The following is a 9,559-nucleotide window of genomic DNA, read 5'->3' as shown; positions in this document are numbered from 1 at the left end:
CTGAGCATCCCCGCCCTGCTCCGGCATAGCCGCACCCGGCAGCCGCTGGCCCCTCCGCCCCGGCGACCGGCACCGGGACCAGGACTGCGGCGAGCCGCTCCCCGTGCCCAGCGGGGCCGGCCGGGCCCCCGGGCGGCCTCCCGGGGAGGGGGTCGCAGGCAGCACCCCCGCCTCGGCGGACTTCGTTCCGCCGCTCTCTGCAAAGGGGCAGCTCCCGGCGGAGAAGCGTCAGGAGTGCTTCCCCGGGGGGAGCGGGCGGCACCCCTCTCAGCCTCGTCCCGAAACCCCTCAAATCGGAGTGGTTGGAATGACGGTGGATTAAAAATAAATAAATTAGCTGTTAATCCAATTCCGAGAGCCCAGCATCCCCGAGAGCTCAATCCCCAGCGACCGGGGCTCCAAACCACTGCCCTCGACGCCCACCCGGCTCTGCCGCTCCCCGCACGGAGCATCGCCCGGGGTTAGGGTGTCCCGGGGGCTGGGCCCGGCCCGGTTCCCCGAGGGGGAGCCCAGCCGCGGCAGAAGGCGGCCGGCTCAGGGGGCTTGACAGGGACGGGGAGTTCAAGGCCTCCAAGTGCGCCCTTGGGCTGCAGTGGGCCCCACTGTCCGCCTCTGCCGCAGCCTGTGCCCGGCCCTGGAGTAACCGAAACGGCGCGGAGAAAATAAAAGCAGATAAAGGTCAAAAATAAAATAAAATGGAGGGAAATGAAATAAAAAGAAAAAAGCAGGAGGAAAAGGAAAGAAAGCAAACGAAAAAGGCAGAGCAGGAGGAGAGCGGGAAGCCGGGACGCGGCCGGCCGGGCGCGGAGGAAAGGCTGAGCAGGCTTCACCGAGCGCCGGTGGCCGCGGCCCGCACCCTCGGTTCGGCGGGGCCGGGTCGTTCTCCCCCGGGGAAGGCGGAGGGCAGCCGCTGCCCGGGAGCCACTGTAACGAAATACCCTCCCTCCGCCGAGCCCCGGCACAGGGCGGCAGCTCGGGCCGCCGTACCACCGGGCGGGAAGCAGCCCCGCAGCCCGGGTAGCCCCCGCACCCCGCCGCACCCTCCCGGTCTCCTGCTCCCCCAATGTCAATTTTTTTTTCCTCGTTATGACCATGGTGGCATTAATTGCAAAGCAAAGGGATTTGCTCTGGGTGGGTCCGAGGTGGCGGGGGAGCCGGGAAGGGAAAATCTCCGGGCGCGAAGCGGCTCCGCCGCTCCCGAGGAGCCGGGGTGGGGGGCTCCACGCTGCTCCTCGGGCTGCGCAGGGGCAGCGGGGCGGCGGCAGCTTCCCGCCTACCCTCTCGTCGGCAATAATAATAGCAATAATAATAATAAAAAAAATTATGCTGCTTATTTTTATGACATCATTATTATTGTTTTTGTTTTAGCGTTAGTACCGTTCTTGTGTTGTTATTATTATTGCTGTTATTATTATTATTATTATTATTATTATTATTATTATTATTATTATTATTATTATTATTATTATTATTATTATTATTGATTATTGCAATTTTTTCTCTCTCCCTCGGGCCGTGCGGAGCAGACCCCGGCCCAGGGCGGCCCCGCTCTCCCGGAGCAGCCCCGTTTTCTGGCTGGCTCCGGCGGTCGCCTGATGCCATCCCCGCCGAGCCCCCCCCAGCCGCCGCCCCGCTGCCCCCCCGCTCCGGGGGCCGGTGAAGGGGCGAACCCCACCATCCACCCACCCAATATTCCTTCGTTTTGCCGGTTTATGCCCTGGCGAAGGGGCCCGAGCCGCCGCCCAGACCTGCCCGGGCCCGGCACCCCCGGCTTGCTGGACATCAAGGTAACGCCGTGCCGGGGGCGGGGGGGGGCGCCCGGTTCGGCACGGTTCGGCTCGGCTTGGCTGGGGCTGGGCTTGGCTCGGTGCGGCCGCGTTCCCCGGCCCAAGGCCCACGCCGGCGGCCTTGCGGGCCTAAGGCTCGGGCGGCGGGGGCCGGGGGGTCCGCCGGGAGCGGAGCCGGGGCTTCCCCGGCCACCAAGCCCGCCACCCCCGGGGAGTCCCGGCCAGCCACGCGCGGCTCTGCCGGGCCGAGGGACCCGCGGCCGCCCGTGGCCGGGGGACCCTCCTCCGCTTCCTCCTTCCCCTCCCCGCAAGCGAACGGGGAGCCCCGGGAAGACCCCCGGCCCCAGCTCGGTGCTGCCGACTGGGGGCTGCGGGGGCACCGCCGAGGGTGCCCCGGGGCCGGCGCAGCGGGGCCGCGGGCGGGAGCCGGGCCCAGGCCGGGGCAGCGCGGCGGAGCACGGTAACGGCGGCGGGCGCCCGCGGAACGGGAGAGCCGTGCGAAAACACGGGGGGATGGGGCGGGGGCACGGGGGGTCTGGGCAGGGACACGGGGGTCTGGGCACGGACGCGGCGGGACTGGGCGGGGACACGGGGGGACTGTGCAGGGTCATGGAGGGTCTGGGCGCGGACACGGGGGGACTGTGGAGGGGCACCTGGTAAATGTGCAGGGACACGGGGGAGCCGTGCGAAAACACGGGGGGACTGTGCAGGGACACGGGTAAAGGTGCACGGGGGACTGCGCAGGGACACGGGTAAAGGTGCACGGGGGACTGCGCAGGGACACGGGGAAATGGGGAATGGACACGAGGGAATGTGCAGGGCCACGGGGGAGCCGTGCACGAACACGGGGACAATGTGCAGGGACACGGGGGAAATGTCCACGGATAAGGTGTGACTGTGCACGGACACTGTAAATGTCCACGGGCACGGCGAGAGTGTGCACGCACACACCGTGAATGTGCGTGGACCTTGTGTGAGTGTGCACGGACTCGGTGTGAGTGTGCACGGACTCAGTGTGAGTGTGCGTGGCCGGTGCAAGTGTGCACGGACTCGGTGTGAGTGGGCACGGCCAGTGTCAGTGTGCACGGCTTTCCCAGGGCTCGGGGGGACTGCAGGGGCTCGGGGGCTGCAGGCGCACGGTGTGGCCGTGCACGGACTCACGGACACGGCACAGCCGCGCGTGGGCAACGTGTAGCCGTGCCGCCTTCTCGTGGGGCGGATGCTTTGAGGTTTGTTTGGTTGTTCGTTTTTACAGCAATCGGGGTGGCTGCCCCCGGTACAGCCCATGCAATTATCCGGTACAGCCGTGCACCGACACGGGTGGGTGTGCATGGGCACACCGTAATGGTGCACCACCACGGGTGAGTGTGGGCGGACGCACGGCAACGATGCACAGACACGGGTGGGTGTGCATGGGCACACGGTAACAGTGCATGGACACAGGTGAGTGTGCACGGACACATGGTAATGATCACAGACACGGGTGGGTGTGCATGGCCACAGTGGAACGGTGCACAGAAACGGGTGAGCATGCACAGCCCCGTGGTACCAGTGTACACGTTCCGGCGTGGGTGTGAAGGGATACACCATAGCCACGCACAAATTTCCTTCTTCCTTGCGTGTGCGTGTGCGTGTGCACATGAGACCGTGCACAGCCGTAGGCAGGGCTGCAACGGAAGCGGGCACGGACACGGGTGGAACCGTGCACGTCCTGCGGCGTGGGTGTGCACGGACAAGCTGTATGGTGCACGTGTGGGTCGACACAAAGCTACCCGTGCACGGACACGGGTGGATGTGCACGGGCACGGTGTAACCATCAACAGGTGATGGTGTGCGTGGGCAGGGCGCCCTGCCAGGGTCCCCCCGGGCGGAGGGTGCACCCACCCTTCTGCAGCGCTGCCGTGCACTGGCGTGGGTCGCTGCCCCGCGGACACGCACGGGACACCCACGGGGCCCCGGGGCTGCTCGCCGGGGACAAGTGACGACCGGGTGGCTTCGGCGGCTCCGCCCGCCCAGGACTCTGACGGCTGCTCCGGGGACCCCGCCAAGGGCGAAGGGCGGTGGGGAGCCCTGGGGGTCCCGGGGCTCCCCCCGGGGGTGTCCAGCCCTGACTTGGCCCCCCCCGCCCCCCCGGCAGCGCAGATTTCGTTTCAGGAGCCGCTGTCCTGAGGAGCCCAGAGCGGCCCCGGTGGCGGGCAGGCGGGGCACCCACCTTCCCGGGCGGGGACCACCCGTCCCCGGGCCACCCCCACGCCCCACCGGGCTGCCCCGCGGGTGGGGTCGCTCCCTGCGGCCCGGCCTGCCGCCCCGCCGCGCCCGCTCGGATAAAACGAAATCAAACGAAATAAAACGAAATCAAGGCGGGCCAGTAACGCGGCCCCCCCCCCGACACGGCGGCCCTTACATCCCGTCAGCGGCCGAGCCCGCCGACACTGGGGGTCCCCGTCCATCGCCCCGAGCCCGCGAGCAGCACCTCCATCCCCGGGGCCCCCCGCCTCAAACGAGCCCGCGACGGCGGGGCCACCTCCACCCGGGGAGCGGCAGGGTTCGGGCTCCCACATCCTTCCCCGCTCCTGGGATCTCCTCCTCTAGCATCGCCGCTCCTGGATCCTGCTTCTGGGGCTCTCTTCCTTTAGCATCCTCACTCCTGGATCCTAGTCCTGGGATCTCCTCCTTTAGCATCCCTGCTCCTGTATCCTGCTCCTGGGATCTCCTCCTTTAGTATCCCTGCTCCTGGATCCCGCTTCTGGATCTCCTCTGGCATCCCCGCTCCTGAACTCTGCTCCTGGGATCTCCTTCTTTAGCATCCTTGTTCCTCAACCCCGCACACAGGATCTCTTCCTTTAGCATCCCTGCTCCTGGATCCCACTTCTGAATCCCCTCCTCTGGCATCCCCGCTCCTGGCATCCTCTTCCCCAAAATCCTGATTCCTGGGATCCCCTCTCCCACCTCCTCTCTGCAATCCCAGCTCCTGGGGTGCCCACTTCAGGGATCCCAGCTTCAGGGACCCTGCTTCTGGGTTCTCTGCCCTGGGATCCCTGCTCCTGGCATCTCTGATCTGGGCAGCTCTGCTCCCCCTGGCTTGGCATAGCAGGGCGGTGGTCCCAGAAGAGGCCTGGCCCCAGAGCCCCCCACATCCCGGCGCTGGCCTGACCCCAAGCATCCTGCTAGCTCCAACTCTGGGTAGTTACTGGCTTGGGGGAGTAGGGTGCAATGTTCTCCCAGCACCCCCACACGCAGAGGCTGTGTTATCTGTGCCTCAGTTTACCCTCTCCAGGTGTGCACAGGACCCTGGGGAAGGTGGTGCGGCTGCAGGACACCCCCTACCCTTCTCTCATCTCTGGCTGCATCCGGCTGCTGGGGAGCCTGGTGCAGCCAATGCCATCCCTGCAATGAAGGCTGGATGCGCATGGGTGTCCACAGACCAGCATCTTCACTTGAAACAGCCACGGCAGCACCCAGACCTGCAAGGGACGCGGGGCCGCAAGTTGCCAAGAGCCAGCTGGGCAGGGGGCTGGAACTCAGAAGTGGGGGCCAGGAGGAGGATGGGCAGACCAAGGGGCTTGGCTTCTCTGAAGTGCAATTGCAGGTTATTCTGCATCACGAGATGCTGCTCATTGTTTTGTGGCAGTTTTTGGGTTCATGTCCTGCCCTGCACATCACTCCCTGCCCTCCGGCTGCTCCCAGCACTGGGGGCTCGTCAGCCCAACCCACCCGCAGGGCTGCGGGGACACGTGGGTGACAGGGTGTGGGTGCTGTTGGCATGCTGTGTGCCACCATCTGTGTGAAGGTGGATGTGATCACAGCCCCAGGGACCTGCTACCATGTTTTGATGCTACTCTGCTGGAAACCTCCCTCCTCCCAGACTCCAGGGTCCCCCAGAACCCTCATGCGGGGCCCTGCAGCCGCTGTGTACCCCCCTGGGCCTGCTGCTCCCGAGGAGGGGGGGAATCGGCTCCAAAACATGTTCTGTCCCCCAGACACCCACCACCGCCGCACGCAGGTGATTCCAGTTAATAAGCATCAAATTAATGTTGTTGGGGGGTCTGTGGAGCCCCTGGGGGTGTGGGCTCCCACAGTGGCCCCGGTTGAGCTGATGGTCCCGGCAGGCAAGGGAGGGCGCAGCAAGGAACAGCAATAAGCCTTCACTGCTCTCAGGGGGAGCAGTGGGGTCCCGAGGGCATGCAGGCAGCATTGGGGCTGGGGGTGCTTCAGCAGCACAGACCCTCCCAAGCCCCCGTGGGCTAGTGGGGTGAAGAGACCCCAGGCAGAGAAGGGATGGGATTCCTGGGGGTCTGGGCAGGACCCAGCTGAACCTCACAGCCACGGGAGGGCAGAGACCAGCTTTTTCTCCTGGTTTCCACAGCACGTGGGTGTTTACTGTGGGTTGAGGGGACTGCGAAGGGTCTGCAGGGCTACGGCGAGCACCGTCCCCTCCACTGCGCCAGCCCCAGCCCAGCCCCCCCACATGACCGCAGCCACGAGGTGCAGCCACGTGCCAGGAACTGGGCAGCGTGCATGATGCGGGGGCAGGGGAAGGAGGGGGGGTGTCCAGTCACCTGGCCACCACCACTGTGTCCATCACCGCTGACTCAGACCCCAGCGGGAGCATCAGGCAGGGGTGGTCCGCATGGTGTCCCACTGCAGCCACCAAGCCTTGCTGCCATCAGCCTGCTGTTAGTGGCAACCTACAGATAATTGATGACATTGGTGAGGAAGAAGCTGAATGGACTTAGCAGATGTTACAAGAGTACTAAACCTCGGACATGAAAAGTGCATGAGATGGGATGGAGGAGAGGTGGTCCTGGCCAGGGACACCCTTGGAGCGGGCTGGGGAGGATGCCCGCTGGGAGTGTTGGGGAATTGGCTGCCGACGATTTGGGTTTAGGGGTAAATCCTAGGAAATGCTGAGGCACCACAAGGTGGGCAGCATGATGTTGCCCCATGTGTCTTGTTTTGGCAGCACACTCTCATCCCGCGCCACCGGGACCGACCTGGTGGTTCAGAGCTGATTCCCCCACAGAGCTGGCAGGGTCTGGGCAAGGGGCAGGGGTGAGAGCCGTATCCACGTGGGGGCATCCACCACTGCTCGCATGGAGCGGGTGGGCTCATTTCCCAACCCAACGGGACCTTTCATCACAGCAGGCCAGCAACCATCATGGCAAGAGCCATTAGCATCGCTGCCGTGCCGAGGCTGTCCGGGCTGACACTGACAGACAGCTCTGCGAGCCCAGGGCGAGGACAGTGAGCCCAGCACCGTGCATGCCCCAAGACCACCCTCACCTCCAGCATTGGGCGCATTTCAGCACTCCCCAGGATTACTGCAAACAGCAAATCAAAGCGCGCACTAATTTATCCAAGGAGAAATGCCTAGCACATTTCTGCAAGGTCCTCTGCCCGATGGCAAATCCGTGGCCTCCAATTCACCTTCTGACCTGCCCTTATTCCCTTGCTCTGTCTTTAAACCATGTGACAGGAGGATTTGGCTTAATGTGTGTCGCTCCAGAAGGAAAGGAGAAGGAGCTCAGAGGGCCCAGAGGTAATCGCTGGCTCCCTGCCCACGGTGCTGGGGTGTTCCTGCAGCTGTGGGGCTGGATGAAGGCTGTGTACACCCTGGTCCTCCCCCAGACCTTCCTGCTTGCTGCTCCCTGTGTCACCGAGCCCCTCCGTGCGGATCAAGGCAGGCGGTTTGCAGAGGTTTAGCATTACAGCAACAATCCCTCACCTCTCCCTCCGTGCTGCCCGGTGCCTGCAAACAGCCTGTTTCCGTGCTGCCCTTGCTCTGGGTTGGATGTAGGTCCTGTAACCGGTAGGACCTTCCCCACACCCTGTTCTCTGTGCCCCCAGGACCAGGCTGCACCGGTTGCGCTGTTGGGAAGAGCTGGCATCTGGCACAGCTGCATGTATGGCAGCCAGCAGCATCTGCCCTGGCCTCCCCTGCAAGCGGCCAGGCACAGTGGGCAGGAGGGGCCAGCTGGAGCAGGTCGGCTGCCCAGGGGGCTTTGGGCAAGAATTAATTAACTTCAGGCTGGGGAGATGTGGGAGGGAGAGAATAGATGTGCACGGGGACCCTTTGCAAAGCTCAGGGCTTGGTTGGGAGGCAGAGACCAGTGTGGGCGCAGGTGGTGGAGGAGGACGCAGCTTTGTCTGTGGTGGGATTGGAGGGCTCTGCCACGAAGGTACCTTGAAAAGGTGATTTCCAGCCAGAGGGATGGATCTGCCCAGGTCACCTCGGCTCCATCTGAACTCATCCGTCTGGGCTTGCAGTTTAGCAGACAATGGAGATTTAACCTTGCTGCTGCCAGATGCTTGGAGGGATCTCAGTGAGGAGACAGCGGCTGCTGCAAAGGGCTGGGGTCGGAGATGCCTGCTACTACACTGCCTACCACCCTGCCCATCACCCTGCCCATGACCTGTAGGCTCAGTACTGCTCCCGTCCCATCCCATCCCATCCCATCCCATCCCATCCCATCCCATCCCATCCCATCCCATCCCATCCCATCCCATCCCATCCCATCCCATCCCACCCCATCCCATCCTACCCCATCCCATCCCATCCCATCCCATCCCAGTCCCCAGAGCATACACAGACTCAAGCTGAGGCCATGGGAACAAAGCCAGCCCCTCACTCAGAGAGCACAGGGCCTTGCAGGGTACTTGGGGGAGAGCTCCTGGGGGATCACTGTATGGGGCTCCCCCCCACCCCCAGGCTGGTGTCTCCATCTCCCAGTGCAGAAAACAGGCTGCACGAGCCCCTGGCTGGTGTACGTTGGCACACCTGCAGGTACCTGCTGGCAGGAATTGCTTTTGGAAACCTTGTGCCAAATGCTTCCAAACAGCTGCTCCAAATCCAGGGAACCTGGTCACTGCCTGTGTCCCCAGCATTATCCACCACAGCCACAACAGAGTCCCCAGACAGCACCAGTCCCTCCAATCCCTCATCCCAGTGCTGCAAGCGTGAACAGCTCTGCCGGAGTCACTCCTGCCCAGTGCCAAGTCTGAGCTGCTCCCCAGTTCCCCACACCATTGGTGTTGCCCCTCACTGCAAGCCCAGTGCTGGGGGGGGCTTTGGCTGCCTGGGCTTGGGGATCTGGGCACTTCCCAGTGCAGGAGAATGCTGTGGCATTGTGCCCCAAGTCCTGTCACCAGCCCAGGTCATAACGATGGGGATGGGGACAGAGACAGGGCTGGGGCTGGGGACAGGGACAGGGACAGCCTCCCCACACACAGCCCTCTGGTGAACTGAGTGGGGCCCTGCTCTCAGGCTGGGCCCAGGCACAGGGGGATATTGCATGACTGCTGGTGAGACTCCTTCCCTGGGGTGCTGCTGTCCCTGAGCCCCGCACCTGAGGGACCATCCTGCTCATGCAGGGGAAGAGGCTGCATCCACCGCAGCCACGGCACTGTGAGCCGCAGCACAGGGAGGATGCACCCGAGGAGGATGAGGGTCTGTGCGATCCTGAGAGCTGAGCGAGAGGGAGATTAGCTAGAAATGGCCGGTAGCTCCGTAACTTTGAGTGCAGGGAGGTGGAGTGGCAGAGGGGATGGCTCGTGGGCAGAGGCGCTGGCTGTCGCTCCCACAGCCCATGGGAACAGCAGCATGCTGCTCCGGTGCACAAACAGGAGCAGCTGAACAGGCAGATAAGGGGGGATTAAGCACCCATATGAGCAGAGCATCATCCCTGGGCCCTCGCAGCCCCAAGCTGTGCTTGGGAAGCTCCAGCCCCATGCCCCGAAGCTCTGGCTGCTGCATATCTGCGACCAAGCCCCTG

Source organism: Falco naumanni, chromosome 1 (genome assembly GCF_017639655.2).
Source record: "Falco naumanni isolate bFalNau1 chromosome 1, bFalNau1.pat, whole genome shotgun sequence".
In the NCBI taxonomy this organism is placed as follows: domain Eukaryota; kingdom Metazoa; phylum Chordata; class Aves; order Falconiformes; family Falconidae; genus Falco; species Falco naumanni.
The sequence above is the reverse complement of the archived record's forward strand: the minus strand, read 5'-3'. Positions refer to the sequence as shown.